This window comes from Panthera tigris, chromosome A1 (assembly GCF_018350195.1).
Source record: "Panthera tigris isolate Pti1 chromosome A1, P.tigris_Pti1_mat1.1, whole genome shotgun sequence".
Taxonomy (NCBI): domain Eukaryota; kingdom Metazoa; phylum Chordata; class Mammalia; order Carnivora; family Felidae; genus Panthera; species Panthera tigris.
The window spans coordinates 79,505,144-79,526,094 of record NC_056660.1 but is presented as its reverse complement, the minus strand read 5'-3'; the positions used below and the strand labels follow the sequence as shown (position 1 = coordinate 79,526,094).

At 48.6% G+C, this 20,951-nt stretch overlaps 1 long non-coding RNA gene across 1 annotated transcript; it reads left to right on the top strand.

Annotated features, from left to right (window-relative positions):
• The first annotated feature begins 9,890 nt into the window (after positions 1-9,890).
• LOC102954418 lies at positions 9,891-12,669 on the top strand. Its single transcript, XR_006208271.1, has 2 exons — positions 9,891-10,279; positions 12,467-12,669. It is a non-coding gene; the product is annotated as an uncharacterized LOC102954418 (long non-coding RNA).
• Positions 12,670-20,951: the final 8,282 nt, after the last annotated feature.

Genomic DNA, 20,951 nt, shown 5'->3' with positions numbered 1-20,951 from the left:
AAGCAGGTTAGGGCATCAGCGTGCGCCGTAGTGATTGGGGGTTTGGGTTGTTTTTGTTGTTCCTATTTTGGGCGGGGAGCATTATGGGAAGTGGGGCAGCACGCTGCCTCGTTGACAGACACTTTGCTTTTGGGAAGCAGGTGGAGGGGTCCGGAGGAGCATCTCTGCGCAGCCCAGTCCCTCATGTGCCGACCTCTCCCCTGGACTCCCAGACTAGTCCGTCCAGCTCGGTGGCCCCCGCCAGGCTCCCGCCTCCATAAGCCGGAGCTCTGCCATCGCAGCTGCTCGAGTCAGAAACCCGGAGGGCAGGCTCGCTCCCCTCGTTCCCCCGCACGCATCCCTCCTCCTGACGGCCTGCCTTGTGGAGGCCGCTTTTAGGGAAACAGGCTTGAGCGGTGGAATGCAGAAAGGGTCCACGGCGACCCCCTGGCTGAATACCCACAGGCCCATCAGGAGACCCACCTCAGGACAGCCGTAGCCCCTAACTGACCAACGGGCTACTTACAACCAGGCGCAGTTACGCAAACAGGGAGAATTGCATGCCTTGCCATACTTCGTCTTCCCCCTTTAAAGTAGCCCCCGCCCACTGTCTCCTTGCAGACAGCCGCTGCTCCCTTGCCCTGTATGCAAAAGTGCATCCCCTTTGCTCTGCCTCAGGTGAATTCTTTCACTTCCCTCGCCCCTGGCTTCCACCCCCATCATAGCCTCACGTTTGGGGGCCCCCATCCCACCGGGAGAGACACCACGTTTAGACACCACATGCCTTAGAAACGGATTCAGAATTTGCCTGCTGGCACACTCTGCTTGAAGCGCTGTCGTGGCTAGGAGATGATGGCAGTGGCACTCTGTTAGTGTCCTGGGGCTCCCATAACAAATTGCCACACCCCGGGAGAGGGGGACACAGAACAAGAGAAATTTCTTGTTTTATGGTTCTGAAGGCCAGAAGTCTACGATCGAGCCTTGCCCTCTGTAGCTTCTCTCGGTGCCATCATCCTATCATCCTGGGCGTCCCTTGCCTGGCAGCTGTATCACTACAATCTCTCCTGTGAGTGTCCTCAGGTCATGGTACTCGAGTCTTCTTGCAAGGACACCAGTCATATTGAACTAAGGCCCACTCTGATTACCTTATCATAATTTGAACGTCTGCAAAGACTCTGCTTCCAAATACGGTTACACTGACAGGTGCTGGGGGTTGAGACTTAACATATCTTGGGAGACACAACTTCCCCATAACACCTTGTAAATCCATCTCCCTATTTCCCTACAGCAACAGAATGATTTTTTTTTTTAAGATAATTTGTTTTGAGAGACAGGAGGGGCAGAGAGAGAAGCAGAGAAAGAATCCTAAGTGGGCTTTGCAGTGTCAGTGTCAGTGTCAGTGCAGAGCCCTAGGCGGGGCTTGGTCCCACTGAGTAGGTGAAGGTCTAGCATTAGGCAGGGATAGATAAGGGATCCTCAGGGAGGCAGGCTGCAGTCCAAGTGAGAGGCTGAAGGGTTTTGGAAAAAAAAAAAAGGGTAAATGTATCCCAGACCCACCTGGGCTAGGTGCCATGACTGGAGTCTCACGAACGTTCTGATAAGGTCCCAATAAAAAATCAAAGACAAAAATCCTTGGTGGCAACCCAGTCAGGGACCCCTCTTACTCTTGAGAGCTTTGTAACTTCAGCTCAATAAACTCTATCGCTTTGCTCACTCTCTGTTGTCCATGAGATTCATTCTTCGACTCCGGGAGACCGGGACCAGTGTCTCTCCCACCCTCCTGTAACACCATGAACCCTGAGATCATGACCCGTGCCAAAATCAAGAGTCAGACGCTTAACCAACTGAACCACCTAGGCGCCTCGACAGAATGATCTTTCTTAAATGAAAGATCACGTCACTCCTCCGTACAGAACCCTCCAATGATTTCCTGCGTTGGAGCAAAATCCAACTAGGTGCTGTCTTTCCCGAGGAATAATTTACATAACAAAAACTTCACTGATTTTAAGTGTACAATTCTATGAGTTTGCACAAACGTATACAACCATGTAGTCACCACCACATTCATGATTTAGAACACTTCTATCAGCACTCCCACATCAGGCTTTTGATGCTATTATAAATGGTATTTTCTTAGTTTGAATTTTTTTTTTTTTTAATTTTTTTTTTCAACGTTTTTTATTTATTTTTGGCACAGAGAGAGACAGAGCATGAACGGGGGAGGGGCAGAGAGAGAGGGAAACACAGAATCGGAAACAGGCTCCAGGCTCTGAGCCATCAGCCCAGAGCCTGACGCGGGGCTCGAACTCACGGACCGCGAGATCGTGACCTGGCTGAAGTCGGACGCTTAGCCGACTGCGCCACCCAGGCGCCCCTCTTAGTTTGAATTTTTAATTGCTCATTGCTTATATACGGAAATACAATTGATTTTTATATATTGACCTTGTATCCTTTGACCAGGCTAAATTCACTTATTAGTTCTAGCAGATACTTTTAAGATTATTTGGGCTCTTCTTATAAGCAATGACAGTTTGCCATTTTTGATGACGTTAACTTCATTGACTTCCATCACTTGTTAAGGTGGTAGGTAGCCACCAGATTTTTATTATTAGTATGAACTCCTGAATTTTCATTTTACTCAGTAAAATATATGAGTTTTTATTTTATCTTATTCAGAATTTTTAATTTTATATATTTTTAACTGCCCAGTTATTTATTACCAGTATGAATTCATGAATTTTTATTTCATTAGTTCATTTTATTTTCATCTTATTTATTTATGTTACTCTTTTTAATATTTAAAGAAAAATTTTAACATTTATTTTTGAGAGAAAGAGACAGAGCGTGAGGGGGAGAGGGACAGAGAGAGAGGGAGACACAGAATCGGAATCAGGCTCCAGACTCTGAGCTGTCAGCGCAGAGCCCGACGCGGGGCTCGAACTCACGGACCGCGAGATCATGACCTGAGCTGAAGTCGGACACTTAACCGACTGAGCCACCCAGGCACCCCTCTTTTTAATATTTTAAATGCAAACATATTTAAATATTTACATTTCTTTTTTTTCGTTTTTTAAAAATTTGTTTTTTGAGAGAGAGACAGCATGAATGGGGGAGGGGCAAAGAGAGGGGGAGACAGAATCCAAAGCAGATTCCAGACTCTGAGCTGTCAGTACAGAGCCCGAACGGAGAGATCATGACCTGAGTGGAAGTCTGATGCTTAACTAACGGAGCCACCCAAGTGCCCTAAATATTTACATTTCCACCATTCCCCTAGGGACCCCAGCCTCAGAGCCAACTCTAATCCTTGTGATAAAATCCTTCCCACAGAACGCAGCATGTGAGTTCCTTCTCCTGTGGGGGGTGGGGGAGGAGATCTGTGCGACCTAAAAAAGTTGTGCAGATCGATCTAAAGGACTCTGCCTCACTCAGCTGTGGAGCCGTGAAGAGGTCATTGGCACTGGCCCAGCGCCAGTGGAGGTGTCATGGCCGAAGCAAGAGCTTGAAGCTCACTGGACGCAGACCTGCTTCACTGCAGTGCTAGGATGGGCCTTCCCAAGCCAAAACCACAGGGAGAGGAATGTAACCCATCTGAAATGCGGGCACCCACTTGGTTTCCAAACATCACCCCTGAACTAGAACAGCTTCACCTTTGGCCCATCCTTCTGGCAACGTCCAGAGGTGACCTTCACCTTCCAACAGTCCTCCCCAGGTTCTTGGCCTCCAGGCTGCTGTCCTCATCAGCCAGGCTCAGAAATTGATCCAAGAGAGAACAATTGGAACCCAGATCTTTTACTATCCAAATATCACCTTGGATAATATCATAGAAGACTTGTAAGAACGTTTTTCAGTATTCACCCACAAAATCTGAAAGTTCATTAATGCTGAAATAATCGGTAATTTTCTTAGTAAGCTTGAGGGGACCATAATTAGCATAACACTGACAAGGGATTTGCATTCAATTAGCATATTCCTATTAATTTAATTACCGCGGTGGGAGCAGCTCCTTAGCCTGCCCTTTGATAATTGGGAGGCTGTCCTTTGCTTTGAGAACTATCTCTCGTGACATCTTACCTATTATTTTTAGCTTTGCAATGAAGAGCCATATAATTAGGGGATATAGCCAGAAGGAAAAATAAAATTTATGTCCAGGATCAGCAAATTTTTATTTTCAGACTTAAGGAAAAGCCAGTCAGGCTTAGGTAGATTTGGTTTCCCCGGGGGCTTATTTGAAATGCAGAAGCACAAAGGGACCTATTCTTTCCATAACAGTTAAGTCGTCCATTTCAAGGGATTGCTGTGATTCAGCGTCTTTCTTAAAAGCACAAATAAAATAACCAATTGAAATGTTGATGCTGTTATTGATTTGCCTGGAACATTCTTTACCTGGTGTGGCCTCAGCAGGACGTTGTCCTCGCGACCCCAGGAGAGGCCAGTGGTGAATGCTGAACACAGTTTCACCATAGTCTCAACCCATAGGTCAGTTGGATGGGGCTGGAGAACAAAATTACCAAAATCTCATGAATAAAGCACTTCTCATATCTGTCACCCTTGCAGACGGCACTGCGTTGGTGTTCTTAATCACTTTGTCTTACATAAAACTCCAAGAGACTGTTTCTCCTTCCTTTCTCCCTGCATTTACCGAAGGAAACCACACTGCACTGGATCTGAGGTCATGAAACTCATCTTACTGACCTCTGTTCGGCGGGGGGGCGGGGTGAGGCTGAGAGCAAGTAAAACGTCTGGCTGTATAAAAAAGGAAAGAGAAAATCTAGCTAGTGCTAATCTCAGTGAGAAACTTTAGAAGGCCTACAGTTTAAATAAAAACATCTTATATAATCATAACATAAGGGAAAAAATACTAGGTTGAGTCTGGATGTGAGTTCTAATCCTCAGCGGTAACCTTGAGCATTTAGGAGAGCTGCCTCAACTTTTCAGGTCACAGAGTTTTTATCACCAAAAGATGAAATTAGATGAGATAACCTTTAGTGTTTCTGTCAACTCTAGAAACATATTTGATCTACTAATACACTTGCTTACATTTTATCTTCAATTTCATGTTACTTTTAAAATACGGTTTTGAAGTCCTCTAAGAGGAACAGTAATGTGCTCGGGAGTTGAAATTAAACAAGTGGGGCGCCTGAGTGGCTCAGTCAGTTCAGCCCCCGCCCGACTTTGACTCAGGTCATGATCTCACGGTCTGTGGGTTCGAGCCCCATGTCAAGCTCTGTGCTGTCAGCTCAGAGCCTGGAGCCTGCTTTGGATTCTGTGTCTCCCTCTCTCTCTCTGCCCCTCCCCTGTTCTCTCTCTCTATCTCTCTCTCTCAAAAATAAACATTAAAAATTTTTTAAAAAGAAATTAATCAAGGATATATATAGAACAGAATCCCAAATGATATTCTCCTCCCCTCCCCTGCTTACACTCTCTGTCTCTCAAAAATAAATAAACATTAAAATTTTTAAAAAAGAAATTAATCAAGAATTTATATAGAACAGAATCCCAAAGGATATTCAGACCAATATCTCTTACTTTTTAACTGAAAAATACTTTCTTCTTTCTCTAACTGAAATTTTTCTCCAAAATAAGAGAAAGCCACTGGAAGGGTGGCCAGGTGATGTCACCTGATTGGAAGCCAAGTGACTTCATGCCATGGATACCCTCTGTCCCTAGGACATTCAGGCTCATCAGACCTCGGGAGTTCAGCCTCTCTGCTAGACTGGTCCCAATTTCCGTTATTCTTGGTGGCTTATGTAAGGGAGGAAACAATCTTCCTCTGCCCCCTTAGGGTAGGGGGTCTATAATCAGACTGACAAAAGACAGATTAACAGGAGAAAAGGCAGACACATTTCACTTGTTGATAATTTAATTTTTCCCCATGAGTGGAGGCCTGCACAGAGATGGAGACCCAGAGAAGGGGTCCAGTTATGGGAGTGGGGGCATATATACCACTGTAACAAAGACAGTTAAGTCATGGAGAAGTGACCAGACCAAGGAAATGGGGTTTGGGCATCCAGGAGCAGACGCTGTGGGAAAGGAACTATACGGGGATACTAATGGAAGCTGAGGGTTATTCAGTGAGACGGTTTATGCAGAGGCATCCTGGGACCACCGCCATCTCTGGTGATAAAGGCGGTCCTCCCTTCCTGGTTTGAGACAGGGGCACCCCTTCCCAAGGCAGATTCACTTCCTGTTCTTACGTGGAAGGAGATGGCAGGGCTTCCTGTGTCTACTGTTTCTTTCTTTTTTTTTTTTTTCTCAAGTTTACTTATTTTGAGAGACAGAGAGAAAACGAGCAGGGGAAGGGCAGAGAGAGGGAGACAGAGAAGCCCAAGCAGGCTCCATGCTGTCAGCACAGAGCCCGATGCAGGGCTCGAACACACAAACCTCGAGATCATGACTTGAGCCAAGATGAAGAGTCGAACGCTTAACTGACTGAGCCCCCCAGGCGCCCCGTGTCTGCTGGTTCTTAGTTCCTTCGGCTCAATATAACCTTTATGGCAAAGTGGCATATTTGGGGGTGGCATACTCTGATTACATATTCAATTGTAACAAATATGAGAACTGAGATTTCAACAGCGCTGTCTAGAACTTTCTTACGACGATAGAAATATTTCCATGTCTGTGCTGTCCAACATGGTAGCCACTAGCCACACGTGACTATTGAGGATAAGAAATGTGACCAGTGCAAGTGAAGGGCTGAATTTTTTTAATAATTTTTTTTAATGTTTATTTATTTTTGAGAGAGAGAGAAAGCAGAGAGGTACAGAGAGAGAGGGAGACCCAGAATCCGAAGCAGGCTCCAGGCTCCGAGCTGTCAGCACAGAGCCCGACATGGGGCTCGAACTCTCGAACCGTGACATCGTGACCTGAGCTGAAGTGGGGCCCTTTTCCGAGGGAGCCACCCAAACAGAGGAGATGAATTTTAAATGTGAACCCACTCAGATATGCGCATGTGGCTAGCAGCTTCCGGGGACAGCAGAGCTCCAGGATACTGAGAACATAATCCATCAGAAAAGACCAGGTTAGCTTTTAGCAAGAGGAGTTTGACGGCGAGCCTTATCGCACACTGTACCCAGCACTCCGGGTCACATTCCATTCTGGGATGTTTGCTTTTTCTTTACTTTAGTATTTACCCAGAGTGCCCTCTACTGTCTCTGGGATGACAGTTTTGAAATGTCCTCAGTGTGAGTGCCTGAGGATGACAATCGGTTCTGTAAACCCTGCAAATCAGCCCAGAACTAACTGCTGTTACCAGCACGTCTTGTCTTTAAGTCCTGATGCTTCAAACTCGACACAAGCAGAACCTCTCCTGAAGATAAATTGGCAATGAACTCAGGAGACATAAACCATTCTGGATTCTTGATGCACCATTATTTCTGCTAAATCTTTTCTTCTTGGCCAGGATAATGTCTTTAGGCCTTGCTAGGAGCTGATGTCTAACATCTCACATTTATATTCTGTGTTACAGGGAAGATAGGCAGGGAAACCAGAACTCGATAGATCTGCAAGAGTCTGAGGCAGATATGGGCAAAACGGCGGGTGGCTTTGAGAATGAGATCCAGAAATTTAAGTCCAATCCAGGAAGCATGGAAATCCAGTGAAGAATCTTAAGGAGAATATGGGAACCTCTGTTTGGTTTGCAACATAACCATTTTATGGGTTAGAATCATTTCTCCCTGGTGATTCAGGGACAAGTAAAAACAAAAAGAGAGACAGAGACAGAGAAGCCAGGCTAGCCTCTGCTTAGGGGATATGGTACTTTCAAATTCAAACTAATAGTCGACTTAGTCAACAGCTTTACTTGGGGAGAAAAAAAAGTGACGCAAAGTTTGTGGTGGAAAATCGCTGGCTTACTTGGTGGGCCACGTGAGTCACTAGGCAGAAGTTGGAACACCTGCGTTTTCTTGCCCTCCCGTAGGAGATGTGGAGAACAGTTAGAGAACGTGGATCGTGAGGATACAGCAATCCACGTGGGCTTAAATCACAGGGAAACAGAGAAAGCACAGAATATAACAACACAGGTTGCGTTCGACTCAAAAAGCGGAAGGCACAAATCCAATTTAGAAGCTCACAGAGCAGGAAGGATTTACAGCTTCTGCAGAAACTAAGTGGGTTGCAGGCTTGGGGACTCGTTAAGTTTCTAACCTGAGCCATCGTGATACAGTTAATGGGTGTACGTTTAATTAGACGCTCAGGAGGCAGAATGAATGTGTCATCTCTGCGAATATGTATTGTTTATAAGCACGGGGCACTTGCGGTGTGCAGGGGGTGGGAACCTGGGCAGAACCCAGCTCCTGCCCGGACCAGTGTACAAACCCAGGCAGGGTGCCTGGTGGCTGGCCGTGGGAGGGCGAGGCAAGGCAGGAGAGGGGCACTGTTGCCAAGCCTCCCACCTCCTCCTCTCTGGCCGGCATAGACGTGATTCTGCACTTGAATCAGGAAGCTTGGCTCCGTCCCCGGTCCGGAGGTTAATCCAGGCTGATCTGACCTAAGCACAGTGGTTCCATCCCGCTAGCTGATTTTGTAAGTGAAGCAATCCTGGCCACGAAGCTGTGAGCGAGGCTTCCGGGAATAGGTTCTCTGCTCTCAGAGGGACGCGGGTGAGCGTAGGCCAGCCCATACAGGACACCTACAGCTGGAGAAGCCTTGGGAGCCTGTGCACATGTGGCCTGAACGTGAACCAATGCGTTGTGAATGGCAGGGCAGAGAGACGGGGAGAACGCGAGTCTCCCGGATTCTGCGGGAGCTGACACCCGATGGCCCTACGGGGAGAGCAGCGGTCCGGTGTGCCCAGGGGCACTCCAGTCTCAGCCCTGTGGCTCCCTGCTGCCTGCCCCGCATCGTACCGAGGGTGCTACATCTACTGTTTTCTTTCCTCCTCACGGCGATTTTTTTTAAGCTTTTTACTTTGAGATGTTTGTAGATTCACACATAGTTGAAAGAACTAACACAGAGAAATCCCATATAGCCTACCCAGTTTTCCCCCAGTGAGGACATCTTATGAGACTACGGTACATCACAACCAGGAAACCACCACGGATGCGGTCAAATATAGGACAGTTCCATCACCACAAGGATGACATCATCGCCCTTGTACAGATACACCACCTGCTTCCCACCCAGTCCTCCTGAACCCCTGGTGGCCACGGATCTGTTCTCTGTCCCTATGATTGTGTCACGTCAAGAACATGGTATCAGTGAAGTCTACAGTACATAACCTTTTGGGATTGGCTTTTTTCACCCAGGTTAATTCCCTGGAGATTCATCCAGGTTGTTGCCCATTGGTTCTTTATATTTCTGAGTGGTTTTCCGCGGTGTGGATGCATTGGAACTGGTGTGTTCATTCACTCAGTCAAGCACAATTGCATTGTTTTTAGTCGTTGGCTGTTGGGACTGACCTGATATGAACATCCACGTGCAGATGTCATTTCTCTGGGGTAAGTGCCCAGAAGTGCATTCAAGTCATACGGTGGCTGCATATTTAGGTGGCTTTTTCGTGTGTGTGTGTGTGTGTGTGTGTGTGTGCGTGTCCCAAGTGGCTGTGCTGGCAGTATGTCTTCTCTTCCTAACCTTTCAGAGTCTACTGATGTTTCATGTGGAACACAAGGGTTCCAGCTGTACTAGTGGGAGTCCGCCACCTTCTGCCACGGATTTTTCTAGGCAGATGAGCGTTAGTTCCCCAGGACTGCCGTAACAATGTACACAAAGTGGCGACTTCAAACAACAGAGACCTGTATCTAATGGTTCATTCAGAGTCCAAGATCAAGGTGTCCACAGACACGTGCTCTCTCTGAAAGCTGTGGGGACATCCTTCTTTGCCTCTTCCCAGCTTCAGGTGGTTACGGGTGACCCTTGGTGTCCCTCGGCGACCCTCAGCTGGCAGCTGCCTCACCTCCATCACCTCCGTTGTCACATCATCCTTCTTGCATGTTTGAGTCATCAGATGGCCCCGTTCTTCTAAGGACACCAGTCACAGCGGGTTAGGAGCCCAGGCCACCCCATTGTGACCTCGTCTCAGACTCACAAACTGCATCACAATGACCCCATTCCACATAAGGTCACATCTGAGTCACTAGGGGTTAGGACTCTAATGGATGTTTTTTTTTTTGCGGGGGAAATGCCATGTTCCTGTGGAAGAAAACGACACCCAAGCGCCAGCCAGTGGCAGAGCTGGGGTCTGAGTATGATTGGGCCACTCTGGTTACTATATCCCCATAACTGCCTGGGCTCACCCAGCTCAGCCAGCTAGTAAAAAGTATGTTAGTCCTTAAGAAAAAGGAGGTCGTAGCAGCTGTACCAATGGGTCAGTACCACAGGTCATTTTTTCTTGCTTTTCGTTGCATTTTCTACCTCTCCTTTTGCTGTTTGTTTTCTACTTGTCTTCTACCTGGAAGGTCTGGCATGAATGATTTCAGATTTTTGACAATTATGGATATTTCCATCGTGATCTGTGTACAGATACATTTTGGTGAATGTTCCATTTCACATATATTTTATTTAAGTGTCCTAAAACTCCCTGAGAGGAGGTGAGCAGATACTAACTTCATTGTCAGATGAGGAAATTAAGCATTAAACAGACTAAGAGCCTTTCCCTGGTTGAATATTTATTAAGAGAGAGAACAGAGATTTAAACCCTAACTTGCTTCATTAAAGTCCTTCTTAACTATTTACAGCAACCACCCCCAGGAGTCGTATAGGATGGCTGAGAATCAGGGGCCATTTCATTTTTACTTTGCATTCTTTTTTTTTTTTTTTTAAGTTTAAATATTTATTCCTAGAGAGACAGAGACAACGTGAATGAGGGAGGGGCAGAGAGAGAAGGAGAGAGAGAATCCCAAGCAGGCTCTGCTCTGTCAGCACAGAGCCCGCTGCCAGGTTGGAACTCAAACAACCGTGAGATCCTGACCTGAGCTGAAACCAAGACTCAGACACTTAACTGACTGAGGCCCCCAGGGGCCCCTTTACTTTGCATTCTTATGCACTATTTGATTGAAAGAAAAAAAAAAAACAAGTATGTATGGGTTTTGCAATTTTGTAGAGAACAATGAAATTGGGGCAGGGGTTAGGCAATCGCACTTCTGGGAATTTACCTCAAGGACTTAGTCCCACAGACTCAGAAAGAAACTCGCAAGGGGATATTCGTCAAGGGTGGGGATCCAGAAGAAACGTGACCGGCGTGTGAAGGGCCTGGTACACCACACTCAGACCCCAGCACCCCTTCCTGTGATGCCACCTGTAAGGCTTCCTGGGAACGGACGTATTTGAGGGCAGAGTCGGGAAATATCTGGAAAGATCTTTCCACTACACTAAGTAACACTGGTTTATTTCTGGATAATGGAATCTCATGTATTGTTTATTTTTGCTTTGTCGTGTTTGAGGGGTCCCTGGGGGGCTCAGTCAGTTGGGCATTTGACTCTTGCCTTCGGCCAAGGTCATGATCCCAGGGTCATTAGTTCAAGTCCCGTGTCCGGCTCTGCACTGACTATGAGGAGCCTGTTTGGAACGTTCCCACCCTCTCTCTCTCTCTGCCCCTCCCCTGCTCTCTCTCTCAGAATAAATAAATAAACATTAAAAAAAAAAAAAAAGAAAGAAAGAAAGTGCCCCTGAAATGCAGCTGGCCCTTGTCTTCTCCGGTGGGGTGTTGGCATAGGCTAAGGCTGAGCATTTTTAATTTATGCAGCTGAAAGGAAACATGTTTATTATTATTATTTTTAAAAATTTTTTTAGTGTTTATTTATTTTTGAGACAGAGACAGAGCATGAACAGGGGAGGGTCAGAGAGAGAGGGAGACACAGAAACCAAAGCAGGCTCCAGGCTCTGAGCTGTCAGCACAGAGCCCGATGCAGTGGTCAAACCCACAGACCGTGAGATCATGACCTGAGCCGAAGTCGGACACTTAACCGACTGAGCCACCCAGGCGCCCCTGAAATCTCCATTTTTAGGTCATCAAAGCTCATGTGCTGGTTTCATATGGTTCAACATCTATTTTCTTCAAAAAAAAAAAAATGTTTTAGAGAGGAAGAATGTGCCCTTGTGAGTGGGGGAGGGGCAGAGAGAAAGTGGAAGAGAGAATCCCAAGTTGGCTCCACACACAGAGCAGAGCCGGTCACGGGGCTCAAACCCTTGAACCGTGAGATCATGACCTGAGCTGAAGTTGGACCCTTAACTGACTGAGCCGCTCTCCCCCTGCGTCTCCTCAACCATTATTTTTAATGGTTCCACCTTCATCAAAGAGTAGTTGTTAAGACCTGTCATGTAAGAACGGGACCGAATCCCACCATTTGAACACACTTCACGAGCCACACACCCTCCCCTTCTCCCTGCCCCCCCAAAGCCAGTAAATACTTGAATGATGCCAGAAAATTCGATTTCAATTAAAAGTACATGCGATGAATTTTCAGCTTTCCCTTTGGTCCTTTCCATAAACTTCCACCCCGCTTTTCCCGGTTCAAATTAAGTTTAACTTTAGATTTGCTTTTTCTCTTTTCAGAAGTAATGTGCATTCATTGTAGGAGATGTGCCAAGTGGACAAAAGCACGGGGGTCCAGAAGGGTCAGCACCCCCCACACCGTGTTCATTGCCCTCGTCTGAAAACCTCGGATCAGCCCTGTTCATACTTCCTGAAAACTACCTTGGCCTTGTAAAGAGTCCCTCATGGCTTTGCTAGATTATCGAGACCCGTGCTAATACTTACTCAGGTGACTTGAATTAGCTCCTTAATCATCAAGCCTGGGTCTGCTGTAGAAGCGTGTGTCCGGTGGTACAGTAAAAATAACCGGCTCCTCTAAGGAATAAAAAGTGACTTGAAACGCAGACCCGAGCACCTTGGCTGTCTCTCAGATACCGTTCTGGATGATTAACGCCTGGGACGAGGTGGCCTGGCTCTGCTCTCCAGCCACAGAACAGTCACCAGGGCCCATGGCATCCAGGGAAACCGAGAATGGAATCAGGTGGGGGGGAGGGGGGAGAGAAGGAGCTGAGCTAATTTCTGAATGTATTTCAGGGCCACACTGTGGACAAGTTAGTGCCCGTAAATGATGAGACGCTCACGCCGGAGCTTGAGTGGCGAGGTGCCTTTCTTCAAAGCTGGCCGATCCTGGGTGCCGTGGGGGCTCCCCCTGGCTCTGGTGGGTTATTGCAGTGGGGACAGTGCTGTCTTCAGATTCGCGTCTGCTCTGGTTGCAGACGAAAGCTACAGGAAGCATCTGGGAAATGAAAATACATTTATTCCCCTTGGGTAGTCTTAGAAAAAATGTCTTATCTCAGTCCGTTGAGGCCGCTCAGAGTCCCACACACGGGGTGGCTTACAAATTAGGCAGCTCTGCAGGCCGGAGGCAGATCAGGGTGCGGGCTGGTCTAGTGTCTGCTGAGGTGTCCTCACTGCGCCCTCTTGGGGTGGGAGCGGCAGGGGCTCTCTTGGGGTCTCCTCCCAGGGGTACTAACCCCCTTCAGGAGGGCTCTACCTCATGACCCAATCTCCTCCCAGATGCCCCCCTCCTAATCCATCATCCCCTTGGGTGCTAGGGTTTCACCGCATGCATTGGAGGGACACAGACAGACCCAGCAAGTACGCATCTTTCTTCTTAAAGATGACGCCTGCATTGTGCAACGAAGCGTGGGAATCTTGCCCGTGTCCTGCCAGGAATGCTGGACTGTGGGCCCCCTGGAGGGCCTGGGGGTCTTGTTGAGCACAACCCACGGTGCTTTGGGCAATGCCCACGGGAGTGGGAGCTCAGCTCTGGGCTCCACTGAGGCCCTGAAGAAGGATCCTTCTGGTCACATTGCAGGCAAGAGCTCTGCCTGGAGATAGGTAACATACAGCGGATTCAGAGAGAAGCTTCGTCTGAGAAAGCAGCTTCACCCCCACAGGGAAGGAGACTGGCTGGCCCCAGGATGGGAAGTTGCCTTGGCAGACATTTCCACAGCGGCCACACCTCCCATCTCCCCTAAGAATTCAATGTCTCCCCACAGCAGCCCTGTCTGCCCCCCTCACCCTATGGTTGGCACACGGACCCTGCTCTCTCACTGCTCAGGGGCAGTGAGAGAGCTCACATGTGCGTGACTAAACTTGCCCTCTTTTCTCCTGTCTGTTGTTAAGTGTCTGGGCCCCCGCCACTGGGTCTGCACCAGTAGAGGGAAAGCGTTTCCCCCAACGATATGAATCAAGAAGGGCAATCCTGGGGTTGGCAACACCCCCTCCATGCTGCCCCCTTAAGACAGCTGTCTGCTGCCCCATGTCTGCCCATGTGTGGGTCGTGATGGTCTCTTCCCCGGAAGGTCCAAACCTCACAGGGATGCAATTCGAGAAATTTACCAGAACCATGAAACCCTTCGATTAGACCAAGTGGTGGCTTACAGGCACCAGTCGCAGCTCTGGCTTAACGTCCTGAGATGAGGGTCACCTTCTTTTTCAGCAGGCATTATGCTCATTGTTTATTTAGTTTTTTTTTTTCAGATCTTCAGAAATTCTAGTCTTTAAGAAGGTCTGTTTTTACAAGTGTACTCTTGGCAGGATTTAGGTTTGATTCCAGAGGGGCCAATGTTCCATTCCAAGGAAAGGTAGAGAATATTGTACGTAACGGAGTTTCAGTGCACAGATAAAGACTTACGGGACACTTATCGACTGTATGGTGCGTAGGGGTGCCTGGGTGGCTCAGGTCATGATCTCGTGGTTTGTGAGTTCGAGCCCCGCGTCGGGCTCTGTGCTGACAGCTCTGAGCCTGGAGCCTGCTTTGGATTCTGTGTCTCCCTCTCTCTCTGCCCCTCCCCTGCTTGCACTCTGTCTCTTTCTCTCTCTCTCTCTCTCTCTCTCTCTCAAAAAAAAAAAATGAAAAAATAAAATTAAATTAAAATAAAAAGCAAACCCACATGATGAGGAGAGAGCCCTGGGGAGGCCAAGGCATACATGGTCAGGAAAGCTACAGATTGTCAAGAGAGAAGCCAGAAACAGGGTCAAAGGCCACAAATGTATTGAGTGGCCGAAGTGACCGTGAGGTGGGTGCCCGGTGATGTGGGTGAGAGCAGTTTCGGGGCACGTGGAGGGCAGGCTTCTGGAGGAAGTGGAACAGCTAGTGACCACAAGTCTTGTGGAGAATGAAGGAGTTTTAGCCACACAAGGGAGGAAGCCCCTTGCTCAGAAGCCTGCCCATCATGGCTCAAAATTCCAGCTGAGACTCAGTGAGGAAGAAGAAAACGAGAAACGTACAAGAGGAGAAGGGGGTAGTTCACAAGGTGGGCATAGCCATTAAAGGCCAGGAAAAGTAGTTATTTTTTAATGTTTTTATTTATTTATTTTGAGAGAGAGAGAGGGAGGGAGAGAGCATGAGTGGGGAAGGGGCAGAGTGGGGGGAGAGAATCTCAAGCAGGCTGTCAGCACAGAGCCCAACGTGGGGCTCAATCTCAAGAACCAGGAGATCATGACCTGAGCCCAAACCAAGAGTTGGATGTTCAACCGACTGAGCCACCCCGGCGCCCCAGGAAAAGTAGCTCTTTCGCAGAGAATTAGAAGAACAAAAAGCTGTCCCCTGGGAGACCAAAGAGGTAATTGCGGACGGGATAGCACCGTGTGGAAAAGACTTTCACGTACAGTGTCTTAGAAACATTCAGCATCCACTCAATTGGTTACTGAAAAATCAAAAGCAATGAACTTGGAGTTCCTTGTTCTCTGGGCACAGGGAAGGTCACTGTTTCACAAGAGGAAGTTGAGCCGTTAAAAGCAAAAGCTAAGCCTGCATGTCAGACAGGGGAAGGATGAAGAGAAAATTGCACAGGTTTGGGGGGAGCTCAAAGGTCAAAGAGCAAGGGCAACACAAAACCCAGCAAAGACCCAAACCCACAACTTTCCAGAAGCCCCCTTAGCAGACGGAGTAGTTAAGTTTCTTGCGTGCATTTCCAAACATGGAGGCGAAGCTTGACCTCGGAAGCCTGAGGCCCGGGTGGGAGGGAGGACCTTTCTCTTAAGGTGTGTGCCATGTGAGTGTGAGTTTCCCCGCCGGGATGCTGCTGTCCGGGTGGCCAGGCTAGGCCTCCTGGAGGAGCTTTGCTGGGGACCCCATGCAAAAGAGGCAGGAATGCAGACAGAAGGGCTCCGATGTCCTGTGAGCTCCAGGCCCCTCAGTCCTCGTTACTCTGCACACAAGCTGGAACCGTGCGGCCCAGGGAACACCCTTCTGAGCAAACACCGCCCCTTTTTTTCACAGGGGCAGAGGATTCCTGCGGTGGCCCCCGAGCCTCCGGGCCTGGTGGGTGGAGGCCAAGGAGGCTGGGGAGATTAGCCCCAGGGCTCCCAGGAGTAGGGGTCCCAAGCCTGAGCTGCTCAGACTCACCTGGAGGCCTGGGCCCCACCCAGAGTTCCTGACCATGGGTGGGGCTGGGGCTGGAGAACTTGGGAACTTCAAGAACCACAGGCCTGGCCTGAAGAAAACCATCCCTGAGAGCGGGTTCTCAGGACTGAATAGGGAACAGCCAGATGCTAAGGACCCATGTCTTAGCAGAGAGCAGGAGAGGCGGCCCAGCTTAGGAGGACCCCAGAGAAACCGTGGGCCCAGGGAGGAAAGGGACATCTCCGCCAGGGCCAGAGACAGAGGGGAGGGGAGAGGCTGGGACCTGACTGGGACTTCACTGCCTGAGGCCCCCCATGGCAGTGCTGGCCTCTCCCCCTCCTCTCTCTGTCCTCGAAGCCCTTCAGAGTTCTCCCCACAGACGCACATCCTCCAGGATGAGGTCCCAGACTTGAGGTCAGTCAGGAGGTGAGGCACAGACAAGCTGGTCTGTTACACAGAGGAAAGGAAGGGGTCACATCTCTGCTCTCGACTTGTAGCCAAATGGCGCAATGCTGCTGGCAAGGGACAGGACGGCCGGGCACGGGCTCTCCTGGGAACAGCAGCACCAGCCATGCCTGGCAGAGCCCGGCTGGCCTTGACCTCGGACCTCCGGGACTGCGAAGAGATAACTGTGTGTTGTTTAAGCCATCCAGAATGTGGCACTGGGCACAGCCGTCCGGGCAGACGAATACACCAGGGAACAATGTGTCAACGTGCTTGTCCCCAAGGAAGTTGCAGTCTGTTCTGGGGACAGAAATGTAAAGACCCTTGTTCATCACAAGACAGACACGGGTGTCTGAGAGATGCTTAAACCAGGGTCAGGACAGAACAGATGACCCACACTCTGGGGATCTGCCTATGGAATCACCCAGATTTGGATGAAGCTGAGCTAGGGATAGACAGAATGGACGCACTGGGAGATAGCACCAAGGAGGATGCTGTGGGGCTGACCCCAGACCAGTTCCGGCATTCGTGGGCAGGACCTAACTTCAGGTTTCCCCTAGAGTGTGTGACTCAGGGGTGGTGACAGCAGATGATGCAAAGGCCGGGTGGGCCATCGGGAAGATGGACTGATGGTACAGGGGACAGGATCTAAGGGGACCTGGGTGGCTCAGTCGTTAAGCGTCCAACTTCGGTTCGGGTCGTGATCTCAGGATTCGTGGGTTCAAGCCTCGTGTCAGGCTCTGTGCTGACAGCTCAGAGCCTGGAGCCTGCTTCGGATTCTGTGTCTCCCTCTCTCTCTGCCCCTCCCCCCCCAAATAAATAAAACATTTTTAAAAATTAAAAAATATATGTATTAGAAATCTACCATTTTTGGAATTTTGTATTGGCTTCTTTTCCATTTCTACAAAATTCTTTAAATTTGTTTTGAAGTTTTTGGATAGTTTTTATGATAAACAGAAAACGAGCTGATGGAAGAAGGCATTGGTGTCAAATTAGATGAGATTCTATGTTGAAATCTAGGAAGAAGCAGGTTTGTGAGCTACAATAGCAGCCTGTATTGCTAGTTAGATCATTGCCGCTTTGGGTATTTTGTTTCACTTTCTTTAAGCTGGGAAGGCAGTTTTCAAATGTTCTCAGTCAGGTTCCCACCTCACCCCCTAACTTGTGTGCAGACGTTTATGCCGAACAAATAGTCTTTCTATGACCGTGGTTTGCCCAGCAGCCCTAGAAGGGTCCCGAGGCATTGTTTCCCCAATCCCAAATCCGGGAATCCAGCCCTGGGGTCATCCACTGACTCCAAGGAAGGGAAGAGCAGAGACTCGGGGTGGCGGGTTCTGAAACTGAAACGGAAGACCGACTCCATAAACACCCACAGTTTCCTGCCCAAGCTGGGGTGGGTTGCTGTCCCCGAGGGCCTGATTCATCATGCTGAGTGCTGTTGGTGCCGGCTGAGGAGGTGTTGGTCGAAGTGGGGGGCTCCCCCAGGGAGGGAATAGGGATCTGACGTCTCCCATGCACCCCTGTGTACAGGATCACATGCCTCTGGGGGGGGTGGTGGGAGGTACCATGCACATTTGGAGGTGAGAAAAGAGTGCAGGACCACTTGGAACATTTGCCCTGATTTGCTTGGTTAAAACGTAGCCAACAGGGTTCCCAATTCAATTCTCTTGTCATCTCTCCACACTCAGCTGACACCAGGCCTTCGGCAGTAAATTGAAGGGATCACGACGGATATCGAAATGGCCAGAAACAGTGCAGGAAAGATTGGAACGTTTGGTACCTACAAATGAAAGTACATGTACATTTGGGGCGCTGGGGTGGGGGGGGGGGCTCAATTGGCTGAGCGTCTGACTTCGGATCAGGTCATGATCTCACGATTAGTGAGTTCCAGCCCCGCTTGGTCTCTGTGCTGGCAGCTCGGAGCTCAGAGCCTGGAACCTGCTTCAGATTCTGTCTCTCTCTCTCTCTCTCTCTCTCTCTCTCTGTCCCTCCCCCACTCACTTGCACATGCTCTCCGTCATTCTCTCAGAATAAATAAATAAACATTAAAAAAACTACCATTAACAACATTGACATGGTTGAGTTTTGTGTATGTATATATATATAAACTTTTATATGTTATATTTCATAGAAATTCATTTACAGGTATTCGCTTTACATGTTTTGTGTTTATGTGTTGGAAATTCATTTACATATGATACACATATGACTTCCAATCTTTTATTTTGAAGAATGGCAAATCTATAGTAGCACCATGATTTAAAAAAAGTGTTCGCGGGTTTTTAATGGGAAATTAAGAAAAGGAAACCCACCAACGACCAGTAGATTTTTATTTATTTATTTATTTTTAAATATTTATTTCTTTTGGGGAGAGTGCAGTGGGGAAGGAGCAGAGAGTGGGGGACGGAGGATCCGAAGCCGGCTGTGTGCCGACAGCCTGTCAGTGAGGGCCCAATGCGGGGCTGGAATTCATGTACTGCGAGATCATGAACTGAGCCGAAGTCAGACACTCAACCGACCGAGCCACCCAGGTGCCCCCTGACCATGGATTAAAAAAAAAAAGGTTATTTATTTATTTTGAGAGAGAGAGAGAGAGAGAAAGTATTTGCGTGCCATGAGTGCACACGAGCCGGGGGGACAGGCAGAGAGAGAGAGGAAGAGAGAATCCCAACGAGGGGCTTAATGTCATGAATTGTGAGATCATGACCTGAGCCCAAATCAAGAGTCAGACGCTTAACCGACTGAGACACTCGGGCTCTCTGACCAGCAGATTTTTAAATAACGATTTTGACCTTACTGATGATCAAAGAAGCACAAATGGAAATGAGACCTACTTCTACCTACCATGCTGGTAAAGATTAAGCTTTGTCACTGGATATTGGGAGGGTGTTGGACAGACAGGGGAAATATTCAGCACACACGCTGCTATTCTGTGCAGAATCCCGTGCTGACATCACTACTCTCAGTGCATCTGCCCACCGAACCCCAGGGAGATTATCAGTTAGCTTTGGCAACAGAGTAAAGACTACATTTCCCAGCCTTCCTTGCAGCTAGGTATGGCCACGTGACTAACTCATGGCCAATGGGATATAAGCAAAAGTATCATGTGTCACCTGTTTGACACTCTGCCTGTCCTTCCTTACTCCTGCTGCTTGGAATGTGGCTGTGATGGCTGGAGCTCCAACCGGGACTTGGAGGGTGAGAGTCGACTCTGAGCTGGCTGAGCTGTGAGCTGGAAGGAGTCCTGAGGATTTTGCAGAACAGACTGCCAGGCCAGCCCCAGATGGTCTACCTCAGAACTTTTTTGTGAAAGAAATAAATGTCTGTCTCTTTTAAACTCCAGTTATTTGGGGCTTTCTGTCCCTGTCAGTGAGAACCTCATCCTGACTGACCCAGTTTACATATGCTTCACCTGGCAATTCCGGCTGCAGCAGATTAGTTTACAGAAATGACTGGACAAGTGGGCAAAACTGTCTCATACCTTAGGATGCGATGGCTCAACCCACTGTGTCCATGATAATGAGGGGTAGCATCTTCAGCGGCCGCTGGTACATGTAGAGAACACTTTACATATAAATCACTTTTGTTCTGAAGGGGAACCTGGGTCCTGTGGATGTGAACCACGGAGAAAGAAATGAATATTTTATGGCTGTGAACGTTGGGGTCCTTGCGTAGATGGCGTGGTGCAGGGCAGGACCTCCGATTTAGACACAGCCTCTGCCACAAGCCTCTTGATTTCGGCTCAGGTCATGATCTCACAGTTCGTGGGGTCGAGCCCTGCGTCTGGGCTCTGTGCTGGCAGTGCAGAGCCTGCTTGGGATACACTGTCTCTCTCTCTCTCTCTCCCTCTCTCTCTGCCCCTCCCCCAATTTCTCTCTCTCTCAAATAAACTTAAAAAAAGGAAAAAGAAAATAACCAGGAGTGATGTTCACCTCTGAGAAATTTAACGATGAATTTTAAAGTGCATTGGTATTATTCTACAGCAGTGGTTCTGAACTGAAGGCCATTCTGCCCCCCAGGGGACAGCGGGCGTGGTCTGAACAGATATCTTGGTTGTCACCACGGAGAGGGTGTTAGTCCTCCCATCTGGTGGTTAGAGGCGGGGCGCTGCTACCCATCACAGAACACCCCCCCGTGCGTGTGGCCGTGCTGAGGTCAGGGATCCCTACTCTAGACAGAGACGACTGTCGCCTGAGAGCTGATGGAGAC